Source organism: Ovis canadensis, chromosome 21 (genome assembly GCF_042477335.2).
Source record: "Ovis canadensis isolate MfBH-ARS-UI-01 breed Bighorn chromosome 21, ARS-UI_OviCan_v2, whole genome shotgun sequence".
Lineage (NCBI taxonomy): Eukaryota > Metazoa > Chordata > Mammalia > Artiodactyla > Bovidae > Ovis > Ovis canadensis.
The window spans coordinates 59,891,032-59,906,158 of NC_091265.1; the positions used below are offsets into that span (position 1 = coordinate 59,891,032).

Sequence of the window (15,127 nt, forward strand, 5' to 3'; positions counted from 1 at the left end):
AAAATCTATGTAAGTGGGAAAATACTGTTTTATACCATATATCATTCCTGACTTGCCTTTTTCATTTGGCAGTAGGGAGATTCCCATGAGTACGTGTTGAACTGCCAGCCTTGTATTAAGCGGCTGGGTACTAGTCCTTTACTTAGATGTTCCATGAGTTATTTAGACATGCTGCTGCTGGTGGATATTTACACTATTTCCAGTCCCTTTGGATGCTGTGTGATCGTTGTCATACACACCCTGTGTGCATACACATGAATATTTCTCGGAGTAGGTACCAAAATGTCAGACATTGTATGCTCAGTTCTGCCCGGTTCTCCGGAGTGGGTGTACAGATTTGCTTGCCAGGGTATGAGTGTATATGTGCATATCCTCTCTGACAGTCTGAAAAGCAAGCTCTAAGATTCCTGCCAGTTGCTGTCTCTGATCTGTCATGGATTCACAGTGACCCACTGAGACTTTAATGGATACAATGGACTCTTGCCATCTGTGGGTTTACATTTGTGGACTTGAAGCTGATGGAGGTGCCAGAATGCAAGGCATATAATCATTTGTAATCTTCTTAAGGTACAATTTTTTCAATTATTCATGTCATAAGGCTACTGAGAATACCCAGCCAAACACTCTCCATCCACGTCCCCCTGTGGCTTTGTTCTGCACTTGTCTCTGCATTGCAGCAACTCTCGAAGGGACCAAAACTTGGAAGATTTAGGTAAGTTCATGGCTAATGTTACTATACTGTGTACTGTGGTAATGGATGGGACTGTGGAATGTACGTTTGTGGCAGAATTTATATTAATCCCTCTATAAATCACTAGTTTTGCATTTAAATTTTAAACAGTATGTAGAAAAACATAGAACATAGATGTTTCTCTGCAGTTCTTCTCCCAAGAATAGTTATTAATAGAAACTTCATTTATTGTCCTTCAGACATTTCCCCTCCGTGGACATACAACAGTTTTATCCTGTTATTATCTGCTCAGCTGCAAACATGCAAACATCTTTATTATTTTCATGATTCTATAATGTTTATTTAATCTTGCGCATGTTGGCATAGTCATTTTAACCGTTTTCCTGTTGTTGAGTTTCTAAGGTGATTTCCAGGGTTTTCTGGCCATACAGATAGTGCTGCAGTGAGCATCTTGTAGATACCTCTTTGCACATGTGCTATGCCAGCCCTCAGCTCATGATGCCTGCAGGAAGCGTGAGCTCCAGGCACACCTGCTCCACACGCCCTGTAGCCAGCTCTCCTACCCCGGTGCTGTCCAGGTCTGGGACTCACAGTCTTGTGAGGTGGCTTGAGAGTTTCTGCTGCCCAAGTAGAATAATGCTGGTCGTCTCCTAATGTGCTGTGAAATTCAGTTGAAACTGCTTGTTCATAACCAGATTTTAACTGAAGATGGTGTCCGACTTTTTAGCACAAAACAAGGACAAGCCTAACAAACCTCAATCTTTTCCAGTGTTCTTCCCCTAAGCAGGTTGAAAAACAAACTCTTCTAGAAAAGCAGTTGTGACGTTTGCAAAATTACCTTCTGTGTTTGGTCTGTTGAAACCTGACTGGCAGCTGTCTGCAGCATTTCTGTCCTCAGGGGAAAGAGGTGTGTGCAGGTGAGGCACAGTCTGCCCCCTGTCTTCTCAGCACTGCCTCGGCTGCTTTCTGGTTTAGTATGTGCTCGCTCTCCTCTGAGAGGCCACCCAGTGGCAGGAACACGGGTGTGAATCCCTCTGTCTCTCTCTCTCCTCTTAGGGTCAGTCCCCCCAGCCTTGTTCTCTCCCCGCAGCTTCTGGGGTGATGGCTGCAGTGTCCCCCTTACTCTTCTGTCAATGTGACAGCTGTGTGACCCGTCGTCTTGGTGTCAGATCCAGGCCCTGCCTCTGCCCTGAGCTGACCCTAAGGGCAAAGACTTCTCTAATTCAATGTAAAGGTGTAAAAAATGTTCAGGGTAAAACCTGCACATGTTAAAATCCAAACCCATAAGAGTTACCATGATGTTTTCCCCTCTAACCCCTGGCCCTCCCTTCCCGTAGAGACTGCTATTGTGGCCAGTTAGTTGCTGGAGCTTTCTGGAGAGCTCGTGTATGTATTTTGCTGTGAGGCCCTATGTTACACTGGGTGGTTCAGATAACAGTGCATTGAGCTCGCCGTGTACCTGTATTCTTGTCTGCCTTGGTGTAGTATCTGTACAGGTCCATGTTTGAATTATCCATTCCCCTTTTGAGGAACAAATAAGGTTGTTTGCAGCAACTTTTACTGTATGTAAATCTATACTAAGTATCCGTTTCTGTGTGTTTCGGTGTACACGGCAGCTGCATCTGCGCCGTACGTTTCTTTTGAGGGAAATTCTGGCCCGTAGTTCGTTCCTTTCCAAAATGAGGGAGCCGTCAGCTTACACTCCAGGAAGGCTGTTCTGGTTGACCATTCCCTACACCTTTACCGACACTGTTCTTGAACTTATTTGTCTATGTGAAAAGTAAAAACAGTTATGTCATTGCAGTTTTGATTTGCATTTCTGTTGGGCTGTGCACTTGGGGATTTTTAAGAGCTCTTAGGGCTCCCCTTGTGGCTCAGCTGGTAAAGAAGAGCTCTTAACATATTAGTTAATAACTCTTTTGTCATTTGTGCTGCAAATACTGTTTGTCATTTACCTTTAAATTTTATGCTTCTAGATTTTTTGGTGTTCAAGAGTTTTAAATATATTTAAGCTTTTTTATGAGTGTTTTCTTTTATGACTACTGAATTTTATGAGAGGAAATGGCAACCCACTCCAGTACTCTTGCCTGAAAAATCCCATGGATGGAGGATCCTGGTGGGCTACAGTCCATGGGGTCGCAAAGAGTTGGACACAACTGAGTGACTTCACTTTCTTTCTTGTCTTTCAGAAAGACTAATCCAGCTCAAGATTATTTTTTGTTAAACCTTGTGTATTACCCAGTTCTTTTAAGGTTTTATTTCTATTTGAATCTTAGCTCCATCTGGACTTTTGCCATAATGAGTAACTGGCAACCCGCCTATCGTCCCTGCACCTCACTGGTTTATGTGCCTGTTCCCCATTTGTCTGCGCATGTTGCAGCTCCAGTTCCCCACACTGTGGCTCTGTGCCCCACTATGTGGTGAGGATAGGCCTGCCTCCTTTCACTCCCAGATTTTCCTGGGGTTCGTGCATGTCTACTTTTCCTTCCGTATGATGTCTTCATGCTGTTGCCTCCTTGTGCAAGGATAAGGCATGTCCTCCCGTTGACTCCCGTTATTTTGATTTGGGTCCAAAGGATGTGGAAAGCTGTGGCCCATTAGACTCATCTTAATCTGTCAGTAACTAATATTTTCATGACTCTAATGGTTACTCTCTCACATTTGTATGACTATTTTAGCCATTTTCTTACTGTGTGTCTGGGCGTCCTAACCTGCTTCCAGAGAGCCCCCAGCACCCACCCTCAGGATCGCCCCCATCACAGCACTTCATGTTTTCCTACTGAGCCTAATGGTTACTTGTCACTGTTGAACTTGCAATGTCCTGTTCAGTGGACTTTACAGGTGAAATGCTCCAAAACATACTGCCAACAATGCCAATAGCTTTCTGCAGACCCAGCGTGAATGAATTGGGCATATTCTAGGGTCACCTCCTAGGAAGGGAGTTCAGCTGGAGGGTTTGCATTCTGAACCTCTGTCCCTGTGTGGCTGACTCCTGTCAGCTAGGATGATCTGTGTACCCAGAATGTCTAAGGAGAATCCTGTCCTGGAAAGCAGCGCCTGACCCTGAACTGCCTTTTTCTCCTGTCCATGCCTGACAGACTGTTTACAAAATGTCTTGCATGCTTTCCTGCCTTATCAGAGTGGTGCAAACTAGAATTTACCATTGCTTTAGTGTCTCAAGGCCACCATCCACATCCACATTGTCCTGTCTGGCACATGGCAGTTGATTTGGGGTCTGCTTCAGTGGCCTGTTTGTCCCCTCACTGACCATCCTCCCAGCCCAGCCCTTCCTCAGGATTGGCCCACCCCTCCTGTACCAGACTCGTGGTGTCTATACTAGGGATGAACTGAAGGTGACTGGAGGTGAGACAGCCAGGCCTTCCCTTCAGTTATTTTATTGTTTCACCTGTGCATCAGCAGTGGCCTGCGTCTCTTCAGAGGTAATGTGTATGGGTTTGTTTTTCAACCAAACACAATTCTGTTTTCTGATTATGATTTTCTCTCATTTACTGTTGAAATACACCAGGATGCTTTTCTTTGTCTTGGAAGACGTCATTGTGCAGAAATCTGATTGTTTCCTTCGGGGAATTTCTTACTGGTGACATGACTGGCTCAGTGGGCACGGCCAGTGTGAAGGCTTTGGTCTCACCTTTCTGAGTGCCTTCTTGAAAGGCCAGCACACTTCAGCCCAGCCCTGCCCTTGGCAGTTTAAGCCAAACTGATCGGCAGTTTAAGCAGTGTCTTGGTGTGTTAATTTGCACATTTTGACTCTAGGGCTGAATATACACTAATCCGTGTGTGTTAGTTGATCTCTGCATCTGCTTTGTGCTTCACTTTTATTTTCGTCGCTTCCTGAGAATCCTTTTTTATGTTGAGGACACATACTGTAGAGAACTACAAAATGTTTTTCAAGTTTGTAATTTGCTTTTTAAGTTTACATCTTGGATCTTGCTGTTGGTTTTAAATTTTGTAACCAAATCTGATTTTATCATTAGGGTTATGTACTTCAGTGTCGCTGCGCAGCTTGTGGGATCTTAGTTCGAATCTAGACCTTGGAAATGCAGGGTTGTAACCACTGACCTGCCAGGGAAGTCCTTTTTCTGGTTCTTGTGTGGTTTCATTTTTGACATTTAACATTTTACTCCATCTAGAAGTTTTGGTGTACAGTATGAAGTAAGAATCTAATTTAGATCTTTTGAAATGGCTAACAAATTTTCCCACACCTTCACTAAATAATTGGTCTCTCTACTGATTTGTTAATTATGGGCTAAATACTCTGAATCTGTTCATGAACTCTTCAGTCTGCTCCACTGATGTCTTTTCTTGTGCCAACTCAATGTTTTAAGTATTTGGCTTTATAATATCTGCTTTAATATAAGTAATACAGGCCCCCGCCATTCTTTTTTCAAGTATTTGGATTTTGTTGGAGTTGAATTGCATTTATATACATGTTACTGAAACTTCCCGTTTAGGAACTAGCCTCCCTGTTAATTCAGGATAGGATGATTTTCACATCTCTTGGGAATTTTAGACTTCATTCAAATTAAGCACGTTTATGAAGTATGTTCCTAGAAGCATTCTGTATTGTGGTTGGATACATTTTTCTATTAAAATTTCTGACTATGCTAGCATATGGTAAGACTGGTTTTATGTATTTTATAAACACATTGAATTTCATTACTAGAGCCAGTTGAGACGCAGTATAGCATCTTGGCTGAAAGTGTGGACTTTCGAGTCAGGTGACCCTACTTTCATGCTAGGCCTGCCTCATTTCTGTGTGACCATCTCTGCCTCGGTTTTCCCATCTGTACAGGGAGAGGAGCGTAATCGTATTATCTGAAGTGGGATGAGGACTAATGGAGCAATGTAAGCTTTGTGCTTGGTGCTGGCCTGCCATGGAGTGAGCACTGTTCAAAGTGGTTTCTAAGTAACTAATGTCATCTTTAATCATATCATCCGTATGATTTATTCCTTCTCATGCTTCTCTCCTGTCTTGTTTGCATTGGCTGTAATTACATTGTGATCCTGTTCCCTTCTGAGCCACCCATTAGCAAATGGAGGCGGCCACACAGGCAGCCCGCACCAGGTTGCCCAAGGGAGTGATTGTTCTGCTGGTGGTCCTCAGGATGAGTTGGGGTGATCTGCTGATATACATTTCAAATTTCAATATTTATGTGTTTTTTTTTAACATGTACTTTGAAATTCCTCGTTTTCCACTTGTGGTAATACAAAGTTTCCTTTTAGCTAGATTTATTTTTCCTTTTTTTTAACTGAAATATTCACAGTACCATAAAATTCATGCTTTCAAAGTGTATGATTAAGTGGGTTTTAGTATGTTCAGTATGTTGTGAATGTTTTATGTGTTCACATTAGTTCACATACACTAATGTTCCATTTCCATTATCCATTTCCAAAACTTTTCATTATCTCAAACAGAAGCTCTCTACCCCTGCCGTTTCCCATCTTCCAACCCTGCCCCTCCCCATCCCTGGTTCCTTTATACTCTCTGGCTCTGTGAATTTGCCTTTTCTTGATACCTTGTATAAGTGGAATCATATGATGTTTGTCCTTTTGTGTCTGTCTTATTTAGCATGGCGTTTTCAAGGTTCATCCATGTTGTGGCAAGCAGTATTTCTTTGTGACTGAGTAATATTTCATGGTATGGATATACCATATTTGTTTATCCATTCATCAGTTGGACATTTAAATTGTCCCACTATTTTTGCAATTAGAAGTAATGCTTCTGTGAACATTTGTGTACAAGTTCTTGTGAAAACACAAGTTTTAAGTTCTCTGGTATATACCTAGGCATGGAACTGCTGGTTCATACAACAACTCTATGTTTAACTTTAACCAAAGTGTTTCTCCGTGGAGCTATGCTGTTTTATGTTCCCATCAGTAATTTATGAGGGTTCCAGTTTTCTCACATTCTTGCCAACACTTGTTCTTACCTTTTTGGTTGTAGCCATCTGAGTGAAAATGATGGTGGCATCTCATAATTTTGATTTGCCTTTCTGTGATGACTGATAATGTCAAGCACATTTTTAACGTGTTAGTCATGTGTATCTTCCTTAAGGAAGTGTCTATACTGATCCTTTGCCATCTTTTTAATTGGGTATTTGTCTTCTCATCATTGAGCTGTGAGTTCTTTATATATTCTGGACACTATACCCTTATCTGATATGATTTCCTCATGTTTTCTCCCATTCTATGGGTTGCAACTCTACTTTCTTGATACTGTCTTTTGAAATAAGTTAATTTATATTTTAAAAGTTAGTTGATTTAAGGGGGGGGGAAATAGGACTACTGTATTCAGATGTGGCAAAAAGATGTGTGAATTAACGTTTGGGAAAGTGTCTTCTGTGAAACCACAAGTGTTTGGGGAAAAAAGTGTGAACCTTAAGTGAGAAGTAAGTGAGTGAGTAGCGCTATCCCTCCATAGTGATGTCAGCGGGCTCACTGCTAGATGCACTGGGATCATTTGTTAGTAGATAATGAGAAGGCGATGGCACCCCACTTCAGTACTCTTCCCTGGAAAATCCCATGGATGGAGGAGCCTAGTAGGCTGCAGTCCATGGGGTCGCTGAGAGTCAGACACGACTGAGTGACTTCACTTTCACTTCTCATTTTCATGCATTGGAGAAGGAAATGGCAACCCACTCCAGTGTTCTTGCCTGGAGAATCCCAGGGACGGGGGAGCTTGGTGGGCTGCCGTCTATGGGATCACACAGAGTCGGACACGACTGAAGTGACTTGGCAGTAGCAGTAGATAATGAGGAAGCTTCTATTTTATTTTTTAAATCGGTGATAGATAGGGATTTATTAATGTCTTTTCTGCATCTTTTGAGATGGAGCATCAGGTTTTTCTCCTTTCATTTTCTAATGATTAAGAATTAATGGTGGAGAAGGAAATGGCAACCGACTCCAGTATTCTTGCCTGGAAAAGTCCATGGACAGAGGAGCCTGGCAGGCTGCAGTCCATGGGGTCACATGACTGAGCATGTGTGCATGAGGGTAGAGGGTGACAGGCTGGTAGCAATAAACTGGTAGAACTAAAAAAAAAAAAGAATTAATGGGATAGTAAGCCCTCCTATGACTTCTGAAACAAACTTTTCCAGGCCTGGAGCTCTATTTTGTCGACAGAAATGAACCATAGGGTCGACTTGACTTGGGGCCTTGCCAGGCAGGCAGGTGTGGGGATCTCAGGAAGGGCAGACATAACTGCAGGCTATTGGTTTGAGCTCAGCTCTGACAGCTGGTCCCTGTTCCCTGCTTTGCTACTTATGGGCACATGCTTTTGGCCAAATTCCTTAAATTCTTAAAGCCAGTTTCCTGAGAATGGGGGTAAAAACATGCATCACTCTCCCAACAGTGCGAAGCTGAAGTGAGGGGTGCACTGGGAGGTGAGTGGCAGCGCCACCCTTCCCATCCGTTACGACAGAAACATGTAACGATGGAAAGTTCCCAGATCACACAGTGTGGGGTGTTCTGCTGCTGCTCTTTGGAGGTTGAGTGGTTCTTTGAAAACTGAGTCCTGGACTAGTCAATATTTCTATCTGATCATACACTTTTCAGATTTATTTTCTAAGAAAATTATGTTGTTCATCTGTATTAGTGTGCAGTATCCTTTTACATTTCATTTTATTTACATTTTAGTATCCTTAGTAGTTTTCTTCACTTTGTTGTTTTAAATCAATTTATTGTTGACTGTGCTGAGTCTCTGTTGTTGAGCACGGCTGTCTCTAATTGCCCCGCGCAGAATTCTCACTGCCAGTGGTTTCTCCTGCTGTGGAGCACCAGCTCTAGGGCAGGTGAGCTCAGTAGTTGTGGAGCACGGGCTTAGTTGTCCTGTGGCATGTGGAATCTTCCTGGACCAGGGGTCACACCTGTGTCCCCTGCAGGTGGACTCCGAACCACTGGACCACCAGGGAAGTCCTTCACTATGTTCTTATTGCTCGTTTTTTTTTCCTTGAATAGTCTTTTAAGAACTCTATTTTACTGACCTTTTCAAAGAAGCAGCTTTAGATAAAATAGGTAGTTCTACTGCTTTCATTTTGTAATTCATAAGTTTCTGCTTTTATTTCATTCTTCTCTCCGGCTTTCCTTGGACTTTGTTCTGTTACTCTCTTTCTAGAGTCTTCCATACCTCATTCACTCATGTTCAGACTCACACACTTTTAACAACGGAAGGAGGTGGAGAATGGCATGGGGTGGCTGTGGCTTGAGGTCCTGCTCCAGCCCCGCGGTTCTGTCATCCCTGTGACCACGGACAGGGCCCTCCACTACTGAGGTGTGGGACCTGTCTGAGAGAGGCTACTGATGCCACCCAGGAGGATGTACCAATGCCAGTTGGTGGCTGGGGCCTGGCAGACCCATGGAGAGGGAATTCAGCAAAGAGAAGCAGTGAACCGCTGTCGCCTCCTTCAACTTTTGACTTCTAACGCTCATCTGCATGGCTAGACCCTGAGCTGGTCCCCAGGAACACAGGTAAACATGACGACTGGCCCTGCCTTCATGGTACACATTTTTTTTTAACCTATGGTAATCAGGCTGTGGTTTACTGAATGGTTACTTGAAGAACTGATGAGAAGTAGTTCTAAACACTACTGCTTTTTTGAATCTATGGTTCCCCTTGTTCATTGCTTAGAGTATTATTTTTATAAATGTTCCACGGCACTCAAGGTATTCTCTGATACGTTCCACGTTCTGGATTAGTCCCTTTGTGTGTTTTTTGATCTGGTTCAAATCCACTGTGTCGTTTTGCATGTGAGGAGTGTGGCTGCATTCTCAGCACCTCTTCTGGTTCTCCCCACTTCCCCCAAGATGGCTCAGCAGCTCTGTTCTCTGTGTTCTGCTGCAGCAGCACTGGACCAAGATCCGCCTGTTTGACTGCTGCCTGCTTGGAATTCACTTTGTCTGATGTAGACAGGGCAGACCTTCACCCCACCGCACCCCCGGCCTAGCCATGTCTCATTTGCGTTTGACTGAAGTACCCGTGGAAAGTTATTTTCAACTGAAATTTGAAACTATTTTTACGTCTTTGTGCCTATGTATGTGTGTTCATTTTACACTGTTAAATTGGTAGCTATTTTGCTCTTTCTACTTCAGGTTATGTTGTGGGCACAGTTACCCTCTGAAACCATGCACCTGTTCTGATTGAGGCCCCTGGGCATTCCAGGTGGGAGACTATCACTGCTGCCTTGTGGGCTACAGCAGCTGGGGTCCAGCATTTTGTGATGACAGATGACTGTCACAGATGCCTTTGGGCAAATCCCTCATGGCCTTGCATTCCCCCCTGGGACCCCAAAGGGAAGCAGCAGTCGCCTAGTCCTCCTTGCTCACTGCCCTGTGCCCCCCAGATGGCTCAGTGGCCAGTGACGGGCTTACATCTGCTCACACTATGAGCGTGTGGTGGTTTCTTGACGCCACTTTAATGTTCACGCCTTTAGCCGGTGGCATGTTTCCCTGTGTAGATCACCCTCTGGGTTTCCCGAAGTTCAAACAGTGAGGGCCTCGTCACTAACGTGTCAAACTAACTCTTTGCTCATCTTGCAGAGTGTGTTACTACCCCCATTTCTGGGGCCTTTTAAGGTCAGAGCTTTGTTGCTTCATCATCAGGTTGGGACTTAGATGGCCATGCACGTCTCTCTCTCCTGCTTCAATAAGTAAGTCCTGCCTTTTGTTGCATGTTTGGGGGGGTGAGTTGAAGGAAGGCTGTGAGGGGAGATGGGCTAGAGAGAGGCACAGGGACACAAGGAATGTGGGTGAGGGGATGGAGGCTTGGGCCACAGGCTTGGCTCTGAGCTCACCTGGTGGGCCCCAGGCCTTGGGGTGTGGGGTGTGTGTGTGTGAACGGGGTCAGCTCTGCTCACACCTCTCAGCTTGATGTTTGTGGCCCTGAGCAGGTCTAGGTCCTCTCTGAGCCTCTCAGCCTTTCATCTGGACTTTGCAAAGGAAGGGGCTTCTGAGCTCCTCAGGGCTGACAGCAGGGGGCCAGGAGCCCTCTCCCTGTGAGAGGCCGGGGCAGAACGTCTGGCTGAAGATTACGGAGCTGGGAGGGGTGCACCCACTGGACCGGTCGTGAGCCCAGGGGAGGCAGAGCCTGGCCTGGGAGCAGTGGGTGCTGCGGGCAAGGGGCTGAGAGGGAGAGCTGGGGGAGGTACTGCCCAGGGTCCACAGTGAGCCCCTTGTACCTCTGGGTCCCGGAACGCAGGCCATGCTGAGTCGGTGAGAGGAGAGACTGGTGGGGACCCTGTGCTTCCGACTTCGTCTTCCAGTCAAGGCAGTTCCCAGGAGGGATTCCACAGCTGACGATGGCTGAGATGGAGGACAGCAGGCAAGGCAGGTGGGCATGTCTCTGACCCCAGGCAGCTGGGGCACAGCAGACCTGCAGGACCGTTGGCATTGGTGCTAGGCCAGAGTGCTCAAAGTTTCCCCTGGCTCTTAGATTTCCTGTTGTGATGAAAGATTTAAGATTTTTGTCTTTTATTATAAAAGTAATCTGCATAGAGTTAAAAAATCAACCCATGGAAAAGCTAGAAAACAAAAGTAAAATTCTTTCTCCTCACCCATCCCAGCCTTACTACGCAGAGGTGACTTCTCAAGTGTCTCAGGGTCTCGGAGGTTTCTGTACCCATACACATCCTGTCACCGCTGGCCCTGTCCTAGAAACATCAGGAATGTGACTCGTGGGTGGGTCTGCCCGTCGGATGTCACGTGCTCCCGGATGCTGTGCAGCGCAGCATGACAGGAGACACATCTCTGTGAAGCCAAGGGGACACGTGTCCCCTGGCTCTGCCTATGAAACGGGTGTCCGGGGAGGAGTGAGCCTGGGGGGTCAGGGTCACGGAGCCGCCGCAGGTGTTTCTTTTCCTGGATGCGGCTCATGGCCGCATCCAGGTTTTGCTTTTCACCTTTAAGTCTGTGAGAAAATGAGCAGGAAAAAGCAAAAGGCGCTGGTGGTGGCACGCCTGGCACTGCTGGGCTGGGGTTCGAGTCCCTGCAGCGTCCCTGCTTCCTTCCGGCTCCCCACTCCAGGCCCTTCCCGCCTCATCAGGCATCGTGGTCCCCAAGGAGAGAGGTGTTGGGGTGGGGCACCCAGGGCCTCTCCCAGGAGCCCTCCAGCCCCACTCGGCCCCTCACCCTCTGAAGGGGCCTGGCTGAGATGAGCAAACACGGAAAGTGGCTGGAGCTCAAGAGCTCTACGGGTTGCAGCCCCCTCCCCGGGGCCACGTGTGGTGGGCGGACACGGGAAGGAGAAGACAGCCAGGGTGTGCTCCCCACCTGGCCTTATCCACCCAGGGCTCCCGGGATCAACTCACCACTGCCCTCCTCTCTGCCTCTGAGGGCCAGGAAGGGCTGGGTGGACAAGGTAGGCCTGGCCGAAGTGGGCAGGTCGTGGAGTGGCCCTAGGCAGCAGGAAGAGAGGCCAACAAGTAGGCCTCAGTGCAGAAAACGCAAGAGGAGCCTAAGTGGCCCTGAGCCTGCACTCTCCCAGCACCTGAGACTGGAGGCAGGATCCCAGGAGACCCCAGCTCAGGACCCAACAGGGGCAGCTGTGATCCTAGGCAAGCCCCCACACAAGCTGACATTGGGTGCCTCATCTCTCAGCCTCAGAGTTTCCCTCTGCCCCTCCCCTAACACTGGCCAGCTTCCCTCATTCCCACCTTCCAAGAGGTCAAGAGGATCACAACCCATTTTGCTAGACCTGATGCTGACAGTCTGTACCTTGGAACAGGGCTGCCTGGGCTCCAGTCAAACCCTGCGATTCCCGAGGGAGCCCCTGCCCATCACTGCAATAACCTCTCCCTTTAACAACACGCATCCCATAGAGAACAGCTGGAAGCAGGAGGGGAGGTATGCCAAGTTGGCCTGGGACACAGGGCTCTCGAAGCCCAGTTTGAACACCAGGCCCCTGTAGGTCTTCTCAGCCCAAACTCCAGTCACATGATGAGACAGTTTCTCCCAGGAAGCCGGGCTCCCATACCTGGACAAGCCTGAGGGAGACACAGCCTGCAAGCCTGGGGTGGGGTGGGGGGAGGGATGGGCAGGGCAGAACTAGGAAAGAGAAGGGTGCGGGCCAGCCAGCCTTGGTTAAAAGAGTTCCTTAATAAGGGGCCTTGGCTTGGGCCTCCTGAATGAGAGCAGTGGCTGCTTTGCCATCACCTGCAGTGCCTCAGCCCCCTGGCAAGTTCTGGTGACAGAATCCCTCTTTGGAGATGGTGTTTCTTGAGGGTGGTGAGAGGAGACAGAGGAGGCCATGGTCTCAATGAGCAGACTGTCCAGGCCTGGGTGGTAAGATCGCCATGTCCACCAAGGTGCCCATCTATCTGAAGCTTGGCAGGCGCAAGGGCAAAAAGCAGCTGTGGGACCTGCTGTGCTTGGACACTATCAGCCTGGTGGGGGCTGACAGGCTTCTGCACACGCATGAGCAAAGGCACAGAGGCACCAGAGTTAACGCCAGAGGGCAGCCAGCACATGGCAAAAAGAACCTACTAGGTCTCCGAGTCCAACCTAGCCTGTGAAAGTCAGTTTCCCCATTTCCAAAATGCAGTCAGTGATACCTGCTTTGCAGAGTTGTTGAGAAAATCAGGGCTAACATTGCTTAATCTGCATGTGTGCGTGCACGGTCAGTCATGTCCGACCCTCTGTGACCCTATGGACTGTAGGCCTCCAAGCTCCTTTGTCCAGGGAATTCTCCAGGCAAGAATACTGGAGTGGGTTGCCATGCTCTTCTCCAGGGGATCTTCCTGACCCAGGGGATCTTCCCGAACCCATGTCTCCAGCATCTCCCGCAATGGCACATTTACCACTGAGGCACCAGGGAAACTATGGTGGGATTTGAACTCAGGTCTGTGAGAACCCAAAGCTGCCACGTCTGGGTGAAGAGAGGGCTCTGAAGTGGAAGAGACTGGTGGGGGCACCACAGCTGGTCTACCACCCTAGAGCCCTACAAGGGCACTGTCCTTCAGGCCCATCTCTGGGCCAGCTCTGCAGGGCCCAGCACCACCTGGCGGGGCACAGGGCAGGGGCTCAGCCATTCCTTCAGGAGACTGTAGGGGTAGTTGGCCTAGGAGGAAAGCCCACCCCGTCTTAAGTACCACACCCACTTACAGAGTTTAAGTTGCCTCCTGGGGGAGCTGGGTTAGGATACATGCTCCCACCAAGCAGAAGAGCCAGTGGCCCCACTAGTGAAGTGGGGAGGAAGTGGACACCAGCACCTTTCCCACACACTGCCTGGCTACTCCTGGTGGGTCTCTATAAATACCCCTCCCTGAAGGTACTCAGAGCCTGTCTTCCCCTGCTGATCCCTCCATGGGTTCCCACCCCCACCCCTTTCAGGGCAGAGCCTGGTTCCGAGGATCCAGTGACTGTGCTCCCTCAGTCACAATTCCAGCATCTCTCCCCAGCTCAGAGGCCCCTTGAGCTTGTCTGTAATACAGGGGACATGCTGGCTGCCTGGCCAAACTTCAGAAGCCCTTCCCTAGGGGCCAGGAGGGAGCCACCCTTGGCCAACATGGTCCCCATTACCTCACTGATGTGGGTGATGGGCATCAAACCCAGCGGGGCTGAGGGGAAGCCCCCCACGTCCTGCTGTGGGCCAGGGGTAAGGTCAGGCAGGCCTCTCCAGCGGTCTCCTCCAGAAAGCAGTCTAGCCTTCTAGGTTCCTAATCCCCTATCCCTGAAAAGGCAGAGACCAAGAAGTCTGACCCACCCACTGGCCGAATGTCTCTCCCTCTCATCTAGAGCTGCTGTGGGAGGCTGCTGGGGGCAGCGGGAGCGCCACAAACTGGCCCTCAACCACAGATCACACCACGACAGCATGATTAGGCAGGCCTTGGGTCTGTCTGAAGCAAAGAAACAACCACCTTTCTCTCAGCCACTGGCCTCCAAGGATGGGAAGAAACTCAACAGGTGAAAGAAGAGCATTCCAAGTAGGAAGTAAGGCGGCAGGGGCCTGGAGGTAGAAAAGCACTGGGTTCAATGCTAGTCTGGGAGACTAGTGGGCTACAAACTAGGTTGGAAAAAGGGTTGGGCTCTGATGTGTCTGCTCCTCTGACCTGTGGGACTCGAGTAAGGAGATGCATTTGAAGAATTCTGAGAAACATTTGAATTACAGGTCTAATTCAAGAGGCTATTTATCTATTCTGTGCCAAACACTGTTCTGAATATTTTATAAATACATTAACTTGGGGACTTCCCTGGTGGTCCAGTGGTTAAGATCCCATCATCTGCGACAGTTCCACAGCCCGGCAGGGTGCCACTTTTCCAGCTCGTCAAGGCCGGACCGAGAACTGAGGACGCCATCTTGGGCACGCCCTCCAAAAGCTGTGGGGCGCCCAGGACGATGCCTGCGCCTGCGTGGATCGCAGGGGGCGTGGTGAAGAGGATGGGGGTGTGGCCTCAGTGGAAGGCATGAGGCAGTGATGCAATGCG

General features: G+C 48.2%; 1 long non-coding RNA gene across 2 annotated transcripts; it reads left to right on the forward strand.

The window, feature by feature from the left end:
- Window positions 1-7,329: 7,329 nt before the first annotated feature.
- On the forward strand, window positions 7,330-14,891 carry LOC138427033 (uncharacterized). Of its 2 annotated transcripts, none has more exons than XR_011251875.1 (3): window positions 7,330-9,178; window positions 10,247-10,356; window positions 10,905-11,225. It is a non-coding gene; the product is annotated as an uncharacterized lncRNA (long non-coding RNA). The 2 variants fall into 2 exon arrangements; XR_011251874.1 differs by lacking the exon at window positions 7,330-9,178 and adding an exon at window positions 14,438-14,891 and having other exon boundaries at window positions 9,275-10,356; window positions 10,905-11,036.
- Window positions 14,892-15,127: the final 236 nt, after the last annotated feature.